Here is a 12,570-nt window from a genome sequence, read left to right as displayed (position 1 = left end):
ACAGAAAGAGCCCTGGGCATTAATTTGTCACTTGCTAATGAATTTGTCACCATATCACAAATCCATACACATGCATGCTCCCAGATCCCATAACCAACAGGGAAAACTGTTCCATATTAATCATTATGACAGCTATACATATACATAAGCTATATATTCTAAAGGATATCTTACACAATTTCAAAAGAGACATTTCACAGAAGAACATGTACAAAAGAACTCTCTCCAAAAAAAAAAAAATATGGAGAAATAAGCAATGAGAAATTGTAGCAACTCAGGCGAAATTGATGTTATTTACATAGTAGATCAGAATCTGCATGATGGTGAGTAGAGTCAGGAAGATGTTTCTAAGAAAAAGCATGACCAATGGCATTCATGTACAAAAGTAAAGCAAACAGCAAGGAAAGAAAAGTAAAACATTACTGTGTTGTAACACACACTATAGTGGGGTGCTGTTCGTTATTCCGAAGGTTCGTTAATCCGAAACACACAAATTCCCTATACCTACAGGTTCGTTAATCCGAAAATGAAAAAGGGTTCGTTAATCCAAACATTTGTGGCGTTATTCCGAAGGTTCGTTATTCCGAAGATTTGTTAATCTGAAAATGAAATTCGGAAAAATGAACCTTCGGAGTACCGAATCTTCGGACTGAAGAGCATTCGGAATAACGAACCTTGGAATAACGAGCTGTAACCACTATAGTGTATGTATTCATGGCATCCAGATGGAAATGTTCATTGAATAGTAACAAAAGAGAGAGGAAAAAAAAAAAACGAAATCGTGACTTCAGTTATCTTGCATAACATCCCATTATTGAGTTGTAGTTGTACATACCAGGTACTTTCACTGGCCTTTGGATCAAGACGCTAGTGTGAATGAGGGCACCTTAAAGGGTGTGTACAGTTCTGGTCGAGGTGAGGATTTAGCTTTTAACGTTCTGCGAGACATTCATAAACCACTCTATGACATGTCAAAAAGCATGCAATTCTAGAGGGTATCAAAAGTTTATTTGATGAAAATCGGTTTTGAAATGGCTGAGATATCCAAAAACAAAGTGAAACAAAGAGATCCTAATAAAGTTGTGACCTGTCGCCTTATATTATTATCGCTTTTTTGGATATCTCAGCCATTTCAAAACCAATTTTCATCAAATAAACGTTGAATCCTTCTTAAAATCACATGCTCTTTCAAATTTCATATGAGGTTTCTCGTTATTTCACTTAGAAATGTTCAAAACATAAATCACTTACCTCAAACAATACTGTACAGTCCCTTTAAACAATGATCAGACACTTAGCTAGTCCTACATGCAACTTCCTACTTCCTTCTGGCAGATTTTGATTTTTCTCAGACCAGACTGTACTGCATTCCCTTACATAAAACTGATTGTAGTATTAAAAGATCTGGTAGCACGGGGATACCAAAGAGTGGGAAGGCTGGTCCGGCCAGTATTGAAGGATCCTGTAACGAATGGAGTATAGCTTTATTTGATCTCCATGTAAGTCCACACACAGCTGAGGAATCTAGACTTGAGTTGGCCGTAACCAATTTTGAGTACTGTAAAACGTGGAATGTTCGCATGCATTTTAATTTTGCGAGGGCCAAGATTCGCAAAAGTTCTTGTTTACACTATATGTGCACTGAATGTTAGAGGCAACTCGCGAAAATTTCATGCCGCGAAAAAGGCCACTGGCTCCAATTTGCGACAATTTCATGCCGCAAAAATATCGTGTTTTACAGTATGCGCTTTGATGCACATATTCACTAACAGGCATGATTCGTGGTTTTTGAATGTACCCCGGTGGGTGGTGAATGAAGATCAATCCAGTCAGACCACTTATGATAGTATGGTTGCTGGCATCAGGCATTTGCATCCTTTTGAGTTCTCAATATGTTTTTCTTGAAATTCTTCAAAATTTTGAATGGTAATTTTACAGCCTGTAAGACATCGACAATGAAATAACACAGTATTTAGTGCAGATTTAGTACTGTAAACGCAAATACACAGCAAAATGCAATACAAAACATTCAAGGTGTTCAGACGCAAATAATTATACTAGAACGGTATAGCTATACGATGAGTTTATACATCTAAATGCTGATTAACGAAATGATGTATAACAAAACAACGTATAACGAAACAACGGTCAGAGCATCGTTTCGAACTAGTCCTCGATAACGAAACAGCATTCCATCATGTTCATTGTAGTTTGTACGTCTGAATGTATGGCGACCACAGAACGATATACATGTACTGGGCAGGGCTTAGTGGGAGCACGCACAAAAAGTGACCCCATAGCTGTCACTCATGACCATAACAGCACGCGCAGTGGGAAACTGCACATCTTAAAGACATAAACATTTCCAGAACGGTCGAGATTAGCATCTGAACTGTCTGTCGGCAATAAGATGATTCTTTACATGTCCTTTTTTATCATGTTTTGGTATAAACTGGCTTGCGTTTGAACAAGGGGACAGTGGTATTTTAGGGTAGTAATTTAAACTTGGAACAAAATATGCATGCCAGACTTGAGCGTGAATCACGTCATGAGACACCACTGAATGGTGCCAACAAATCAAAATAGGATTTAATACCACCATAATTCTAATATGAATGCACCTTACCTTTCTCTCTCCTCCTTCCCGCCCACCCGCTAATTGCTGGTAGTAATACCATGTGCAGCCATACAGCTGAATAGGTGGTGGGCTGCCTAGTGCGATTTCCTGTGATGTATTCATTTTTTCACACATAAAGGCCTTCAATAACTATACATGTAGGTAAATCAAAGTCTCTACTTCCATTTAATATCATTGTGTCCTCTATTTTTTTTCTTATTATTATTATGCCACCCTAATATACAGGAGAAGACACCCTAAAGAGACCCCATTATCTGGTGTGATATAACTAAATTAAATTTGGGGATGTGGAAAACCACAAAACTGTGGCCTACATAGGTCCTGTGTAGGTCACTGATTACAAATAGCATTGGCCAACAAGAGATTCTGAGAAAATTTCACCTGGTGTCTAAGGGTCTCTAAAAGAATCATGTGGTTTATGAGGTCCAGTATTCCTAGGAATGATACCAGATCATTTTGAAAGTATTCAAAGGTTTGGTGAGCACTGGAATTTTGCTTTCAGTTTGAACATCTATATTCTCATGTAATACCACTAGGACACGAGTAGACTTAAAGGGGTGAATCAAACCTCAATCAATATGTGGATTGAGTGAATGCAGAAATAGTAGTAGAACACATCAGTGAACTTTGAGGAAATCTTGACAATCAGTTTAAAAAAAGTTATAAATTTTACAGTATTCAATCAACAGAGGTTGACTGATAACACTGATAAAAATCTTCTATATGGTAAGCCTATCCAATGCCATACAATTGTACCATGAAAATGTAATATTTCATCATACAATTTGGCATACAGTATCAAAATAGTCTGGTGAATTTCATTTTAAACCTTTGTTACATTGGAAATCTTGATGGGGGAAAAATTCAAAATTCTCTAATTCCCAGTTAGCATGAGAAATTGGAGGCATCACCTATGATAATTACATTACAATTGATGACCAAGACTGACAGACATCCACCTCCACACATATTTGATTTTGTCAATCTTTTATTTTCTTTCTTTTTCACATACACAGTATACAAATTAGTTTATCTTAAAATTAGTTTATTGCAAACTAGTTTATTACAAAATAATACAAGTTTCATTATGACACATAAACACACAAAAATAAGCACACACACACACACACAATCTCTCTTTCTCTCTCTCTCTCTTTCTCTATGTTTCTCATAAGTAAAGAAGTATGGACTAAATAAATGAGATCCAACATTTACAATAAATTCTCTAGTGAGGACTGCTTTCCCACACACCCAGTTTATCGCAAAAGTATTCGATGAAAGAAAACGTGTCTGCCCCATCCATCCTGAACCAAATCTCTCTTTCTCATACTCTCATTTCACTCAACACCCACTTCCTCTTCGTATGATGATCAAGATCAATTTATGAAAACCTTCCATTTTAGACAATCAAATTTGCATGGCAGGCTTTGCAAATAAATCATTATTTCCAGCTTTTCTTCCGTTGTTGTTTTTTTCCCCCCATTCAAGGAATTCTCCCTCATTATTCGGTGGTAACACAAATTATGCAAGAGTCTCCATGACGGCATTACCTAGCCTTGCATGACTAACATACAGGTGTTGAAAATTGTGTGGAGCCAAATTTTAAGTCCTTGAACGACTAAGCCATACTACCAGGCAAAATGAAATGGATAAAAGTGTGGCTTACTGGAGCAATATCTTTGCAAGCGTGAAAAATGTACCTCAACTAAAACAGGAAATAAAACCAAAGTGTATTGGTAACAAGAATTATATGTTGTAATTGCAAGAAAAGCTAGCAATTTTTTTTTTTTTCTGAAAGACTCATTGAAATAATTCCTCGTACTTCTCGATCATATCAACTGATTTCGTAGAAAAAAAAATGCGCTTAACATGACTTTTTTCCCCTCAATATTAGATGTTTGCTCACTGAAGCTGAATGTTGGCATGTATAGACCATTTCTACATTAAAAGTAAATACCACTATCATAAAAACTTAGGAGCAAAAATGAGTATTATGGGTAATTAAAATACTTCATGCTTAAAAGATGGCAAAAGCTATGAAAATAGGGCAAGCATTAATACTGACTGTGAAAAGTTATGACATTACCTTGAAATATCATTTCACATCCTTCCAGTTTCCACTAAATCCTAACCTATGATGATCTGCACCAAGATGGAAGGCCATATTATATTTACTTGTGCTTTGGGAAATCTAAACCTTGGCTTCTCAGGTTATCACTCCAGATGTTAATGGTGATCTGCACAAAAAATAGGAGATGAAGCTGTGTAAACAGTTCTCTGGGAGAAAAGAATATTATATTCTTTTGAGTTTGTTACATATATATTTTCTTCCCTACTCGACTTCTTTTTGTAATTCAGCAGCACTCCTTGCAACACTCTCTCAAGCTCCATCAAAATTGTTACCCAAAGATTGGCATCACTATGACGTGTGTCAATTTTTGGATTTTTGGATTTTTTTTCTTTTATTTTGAAATAAAAGCATACTCATAAAAATGTTGACATCACAAAATCTGGATTCTCAACACATCATGTCAATAAGCTTCACATCATAACAACATGTCTGCCTTGTGAGATATCATCTGAAGCCACAATTAAGATTTTTGCTCAAAACACTATACAGCTGTAAGATCCATAACGGCCTTTATGTGGCATGAAACTTTTGCACGAAACTTTATCATTGGCAAAATACCACAGCAATAGATATTGCGGTATTAAGTTGCTATCGTTCTCATCCATGAAAATACTATGTGGTATTTCAAGCTTTGCACGAAACTTTATCATTGACGAAATACCACAGTAACAGACATTGCGGTATTTAGTTGCTATTGTTCTCATTCACAAAAATACCACGTGGTATTTCTAGCCTAAAGGTACACCACTATGAGGTACATGTAAGTAGGAGAGTAGATCGTATCACTGGACGCTTTTTTTTTTGTGTGTGGCTTTGAATTCCGTACTCACAGGATGAAATTTCGGCTAAAAATACCACCACTTATTCACAGAAGAAAATATTTTTAGAAAATATGCTTCAAACATACCCCTCTAAAAAAAAGTTGTCTTTTTGCGAGGTGCAAAATCGCATTGTATTACCGGACAATATTTTAGCAATGAAATAATTGACATCTTTCGCACCTAGTCCTTGCACCAGAGTCACAATTCATCCCACAAATCACCGTACACATTCTCATCGAGCAGATGACAAAGAAAAAATCGGCAAATGAGGCTCAAATTTCGTATTTTACGGTAAAATGTCTGTCTTGAATATTTCAAACAGTTCACACAAAACCTTGTGAGAAATCGACAACTTCTGTTTTATGTGCTTTGACTATGGGAGCTGCACGCGCGGGTGACGAGTTGCGGGGCCCTTTTAGCGCACAACTATTCCGCATCGTTGGCGTTTGAGGACGATAGCTACAAATTTCCGATATCGATCAGTGAACTTTTGGTTCTATTGGAATCTTCAGCATTTTTCCTGTATTTGAGTGGGATTTCTTAGAATTTCAGTCACAAAATGTGATTCAAACATGCATAAATATTGGGTTACGCCATTTCCTGACCCACTTTATCTGACACACTCTTTCTGACACACTTTTTTCGCCATTCACTTTGTACACGGGGCAGTTTTCATGAGACGGCCTCTGTTATTGGCTACTGTGCTAATGATATTCAAGACTATGGTATGGCTTGTCGAACGTCGCGCTCAAGGCCGCGCGGCAATTTCTAACCTCATCCACGTGTAGGCCTTGCTACTACGTGCGCTTCCAGTACCTTTTTGTTTTTTTCAGCTGCTTAAATACTACGTACGGGCGCCGGGCCTCTGTGTACTAGTAATCTTCGTGCCTGCCTAGTAAGTCGGCAGTGAACTTGGACGCGATCTTCCCTACGGCGCGATCTACATGCGAAGGGTATTCATGCTCCCAACCCCCGAGATAGCTCTGGAACATTCCCTTGAATGACGGGGGTTTTATTTTGCAATGTTATCAAATAACTCTCATGTAAGCAAATTCTTTCCATAGCTAATCTATTTTAGAATAAAATCGTAATCTATCCATGATTAGATAACCTAATTCAAATTGGCAGTGACATAGAAAAGTGTTTGTTTTACAATCGTGATACGTTCAACTACTCATCTGTGCTGAAATCCGCATGTCTGCTCCACACATGTTATCGCTATCGCTCAAACTTCGATCGCGGTGCCGGTGGCTTGTGTGTGTTTACAACATGTGTGCATATGGAGGAAGCATGGGGCTGAAAAAACAGTACCACGTGGTGAGGTAAAAAACAAATCGGACGTAAGAAGTCGTACATTCAAGAGCTAAACAGACAAATAGCGAAAACAAAGTCCACTGAAAAGGTCTTGACACTGTAATGTATATTCCAAATTCATGTCTGGCTTAGTTTCGAGAGAATTTTCTACACTTGTAAAGGTTTTCTTTGCAAGAGATCAGGAGTGAGATCGGTGAAGTAGCTAAACATGTACTCTATGTGACTGTTGGTGACTGTTGCATGCATGCGCTGCGCTTGTACGTGGCTGGGAGAGTGCGGCAAGAACGCTAGGAATGCACCACCAGCACGTACGGTGGGCTGCAAATTCTTGGGGCAAAATTAGACTTCATTGTTCAGCCCGTCTAGTATTTATATATTCAAAATAATTCTAATTCTTCATGAAATCACGATAAAAATACTTCATATCTATATTCATAATACATATAAAAAGCGTAATATGAAACATTTTGACCTTTTTTTTTGAAATCCAAAGAAAAAAATGTTTTGAATAAAAAATTGATAATAAATAATAGTTCTTGACTCAAGTCTAAATTTCGTGCGTCTTCTTCCAGTTACCCCGCAGTTGCCCATGGATACGACGCATAAATAATCAGCTGTTTGCCGAGTCATTCCTACCCTACTGCCTCTGTTCAAATTGAGAGCGATTGTGATTTTTACGGTGCCATTTATAGTTTCATGACCTAATCCAATAAAACGACAAATTTAAACATCAAATGTTGTGACAGTGTTTGTCAGAATTTCCTATCAATATCACTTGTTGCCACGATAGTTTTCAGATTTCACTAGCTTCATTATCGAAGCTGTTTTGAGGCTGTTGGACACTTGAAAGAACTGCTTTGTAAGAAATCACCTTTTATTTATTATCTATTTCCACACACAAGAATTTTGATGATTTACATAATCTTTTAAAACTATTCTAATGTCATAATATTTCATGATGGTATGTGTTCTGTCTTTACATGGCAAGATGGGATTTTTTTTTCTTCCATCCAGGGTCAAAGAAGAAAGTGACAGGAAGGAAACCAACACGATAGGAAGGAAATGAAAAGAATAGAATGAAACACCTGCTCAGCGGGCTCTTTTTTATTGATTTTTACAATGGTGAATGCAGTACATCAGAATTTAAGTAAATTTACAGTTCTAAATAATTTATCATTTGAAAAATGAGCAAAGAAAATGGGATGATCGAGTTCTAAATGAAAACTAAATTAGCATCGCCATTTAGATCTAATATTTACTGAAGAATAGCCTTGATGCAACCTTATTGTCAAGCTTTTGGTTGAGTTTCTTTAGAGAAACGAATTTTTGGAGCACTAACCCAAGTGAACAACCAAAAGGTTTTTAAAAAAATGATTAAACGCAGGTCTTTAGGTCTAGACCACTCCTGTGCATGAGCGAGCAACAGCCCCCGTGGACAGTGTCACTCTCGTCCTTGGCCTAGGCTAGGCTACTCGTGTCGTTCTCGCCATCATCAATGATCAACGTCATGGTCACACGAAATAAATTACATCATCAAAAGGGTTCGTATATCATCACCAGAATCATTATGATCATCATCACTATCATCTCAACCACAGCAAAACCCACCATAGTCACTGCCAGCTCACAAAAACACATCAGCAAACGTACAGACATCGCAGACTTTGTAGCTAACTACGTTAGACTTTAGATCAATGTTAGTTTTTCACAAAATGAAACGGAGGTGGAAAACTAGTAATGAATACACGGAGATCATCAACGATGGCATTTTACCGTAGAAAAAAATACACTGAACATCTTGCACCGCAAAAAAAAAAAAAAAAAAAAATTGAGGTAAAAAACTACGTTGAGGAAAACTAGGGTGAAAACTCGCTGCTTGGAAGACGAACGATGAAGACACTGTACGGTAAAAATGCACACGGAAACAAACGAGTGGGTACCATGAATGTTCTCGCACACACGTAGATAATCTACATCGTGTTCAATCAAAAAACTCAACAAACACTCGAACAAAAACTCACCTCTAAATTGTTGCAAACGAGATAATCACTTCAAAAAATGGGTGAAAAACACTTGTGGTAGTACGATTGTACTCTAAGAATATCAGAGATAAGATGATACGAAAGCAAAAGAGAGAAAAAGAGAGAGAAATGGACAGGAAACCTGCAGAAATTATGCCACACTCACTGGCACTAAAACGCAATTCGACACACACACGCACACTGGTAATTAGATATCGTCATGGACCCCGCCCCTTGAGGAGATCGATATCACGCGTAAGTCAATAGCTAAAAGCCAATCACAGACACAGAATCAGACCGAGTGACTCATTATGAAAAAAAAATCGTAAGGCTGTTGAATATTCATTAGCACAGTAGCCAATAACAGAGGCCGTCTCATGAAAACGGCCCCGTGTACAAAATGAATGGCAAAAAAAAGTGTGTCAGAAAGAGTGTGTCAGATGAAGTGGGTCAGGAAATGGCGTAACCCATAAATATTAGCTTTGACGAGGTGCAGGTCACTCAACTATAAAATTTGAGGTAAAATGTGAATTTCTTCATGTTTTTACATTTCTATGTCACATTCTTTGCAATTTCGGTCCACACAAAGTTCTGTGAGGCTAATCTACGAAGTCTCACGCGTACAGAATGTCATTAGTACGCAAAAATGTGCGTGTCCGGTAATACCATGCCTGTATATACTGTGCATATCTGTACATGTATGTATCTCAGATGGGGAGAAGACAGGAAGTACTGTACTGTATGTCAGGTCATGTAAGAAATGCACCTCACGACAGTGGTTGAAATTTAATGACATGATTCACACTCAAAGCTTGCATGCGTATTTTGAGCAAAGTTGGATTTACACACAATAGCATTTAGCGATGTATTTCGCAATGTATAAATGCATTCACATACTGCGGTATTTCACCGAAAGTGTGAATGGGCCCATCTGAAACAGTACTTAGAAACCCATCTCGTTTTGAACAGATGCTTGAAATTTGCAAAAGGACATTGTCATCAATTATCACAGTCTTTGCTGTTACAGCAAACAAATGCTGGGACAGTGTATCTAATACACAGATTGTGCCCCACAACTTTACAAACCTGTGAAGCTTAGGTTATCATTTGGACTACTTTCAGATGAATGAAAACCTAAGAAAAAACAAAAAACCATGGGCTGGCATTATTTGCTGCAGTTTGCTTCCTAATAAGATATTGCATAGGATATATCAATTTTTACACTTTGATAAATGCTATAATCACATTTTTCCCCCTTACTTTCTTCTTACTAAATTTTCTGCATGTACTTCTGACTGCTTGTGAGCATCATCGATATGACAAAGGAATACAGTAGCAAGAAAAGAGGAAAAAATGAAATTGAAAATGTCTGCACTGGTAAAGTGCGTGGGTTGATCTGACGCCACTGTATCAGTCAAAACCTGGAGGCCATCAATTTGTGTGATAGACACGCTTCACGAGTTACATTCAGTCAATACAGATTGCAGTGAAATTCCAGGAAAGATGTCAAGAGAAATGTCAAGCAACAGACTGAAGTATGACATTTATAATGGTTGCATCTTGACTTTGGCAGACCTATTGAAGACTTTTACATCACACCAAATCAAGGGAGCAAGTCTGTCTCTTTGCTTCATGACATTGATCACTAACATCCAGTGTACATGTACATTTGCTAGAACTGGGAGGGTAAAACTATAAAAGGGAAAAGTCTGACTTTCTTTTACCAAAAAGTCAAATATTATGTTTCCATTTTAACTCTTGTTGCATACAACTTTCAACATACCGGTATATTTGTAGCTCTATGAACAAGAAGGTTTCAGAATTTGCTAAATAAAGTGTTTGCACATAGTACATGTAAAAGGCACACGATAGAAGCATTTGTTAAGGGTGATGAATGCACTGTCAAAGCTGTTATTTTTGCATACAGATATTTTCAGAAAAGAGGTCACAGACATTTTTGCGTGAGATGTTGTTTTTGCAATTCGACACTGAGGCCATCATACATGTAAATGCACAAAGATATTAGTACATACATGTACCCTAGCGTGTGGAGATATTCTCGCATGTTGTTAAATTTGTGGCCCAACAAAGATTCAGAAATTTGCTAAAGTAACATGTATACCCTCGTGAAAATAACAACATTTACAATAATTTGCATGGATAGGCTGTAAATGAAATTCTCCCTTAACTGCTGGTGCCAAGGGGGTTCCCACTCCTGAAAAGCTTCATGAAGCCTATAAATACATCTCGTAGGTGGAAAAAAACTTTGTTTTCACTCTAAACATACTTCAGGTTTTTAAGAACTGCTTTCACATCACAGAGGTCACTCACGTGAACAACTACATACTTACAGCTGTATATGTTCATGATAACTTCAAATATGTTTTAATCTTTTACTTGCAGAAAAATCATCACCATGCATGTATCTCATTTGGAGATTAACTCTTTTAGAACCTCTGTTTCAAAATACCCTTGACATTGCATGTAATTGGGTTGTGATAGTAACAAGAGAGTTATTAAATGATGAACTAGATTGAGACATAATATCTACAGGTCGGGAAAACTAAATCACTGCTATGTCAGGCATCTGCCAGAGAAAGAGAGAGGGAGGACTCGGCCAAACGTGTTATGCGGCAACGTAGGATATGGACTGAACTGCTGTCTTGATCATTATGAGCCTACTAGATACATGTATATAATACATGCTTCAATTTTAGTACCGGGTATTTGGGATACATGTATGTACACTACCAGCTGATTTAATTACAGTACAAAATGATTTAAATTGCATCATAGTGCAGGCAAAATGAAGCTCTTCCGTTCCTTAATTTGGGAAGCGCCACCGCGGGACTCGGGCAAAATGGGCCTGTCAAATGCGCAGATTGACTAAATCACTACACATACATAATTCCCATTACCACTTGTACTGATGCCCAATCAGTCAACACACAAATGCGCAAAACAACAGTGAGGGTATTCCTGTTCACTCACGAGCTTATCAGGGACATCATTTTCTTGAATAATCTCATACAGAATAAGGGGAAAGGATTATAATGGAAATCCAGAGGGTCTTTTGTCTGGTGGTGAATTAATGATAATACGCAGCATGTGACAGTAAACAATGTTCCAAGGCATATTTATGTTACAATTATTACTTACTGGATACATGCTGCAGGTATGGGAAACACCACCACATTGATCTCTGAAATAAGTTTTCCTACTACTGATTGGTCGACTGTTGCGCATCATTCCAACTACTGTATACATACTATTGTTTCATCAGATGAAGTGATATCCACTATCAAGAACTTGGTTGAGGTGGTCCAGTAAAGCATTTGTCAACATGATCCCTATTGATAGACAGATTTGATGCATGAATAGCATGTAATTTTGCGGGGGAAAAAAAGAAATAAATTCTACTTCATCTTCGAGAGGTGATTTGACAATTATGTCTCTCTCTCTCTCAATCAAAAAAAAAGAACTCCCCTATCCACCCCCCCCCACCAAAAACAAAGAAATGAAGAAGTTTCAGTCAAAGGTAAAGTGCATTTTCATACACGCATAGTACATTGTACAGGTACGATTTGTAAGGGAAACATTCAGTTTGTTTTATCCCATTGAGGACGAGTCCCGAGTACACTCGGG

General features: G+C 37.5%; 1 protein-coding gene across 1 annotated transcript in view; it reads right to left on the bottom strand.

Annotated features, from left to right (window-relative positions):
• LOC140230961 (tyrosine-protein phosphatase non-receptor type 9-like) overlaps positions 1-12,570 on the bottom strand; it is a 119,257-nt gene that overhangs the window by 84,706 nt on the left and 21,981 nt on the right. The gene's annotated exons all lie outside the window — the stretch shown is intronic.

The sequence above is a fragment of the Diadema setosum genome, chromosome 7, assembly GCF_964275005.1.
Source record: "Diadema setosum chromosome 7, eeDiaSeto1, whole genome shotgun sequence".
Classification (NCBI taxonomy): Eukaryota; Metazoa; Echinodermata; class Echinoidea; order Diadematoida; family Diadematidae; genus Diadema; species Diadema setosum.
This window is presented reverse-complemented; position numbering and strand designations above follow the sequence as displayed.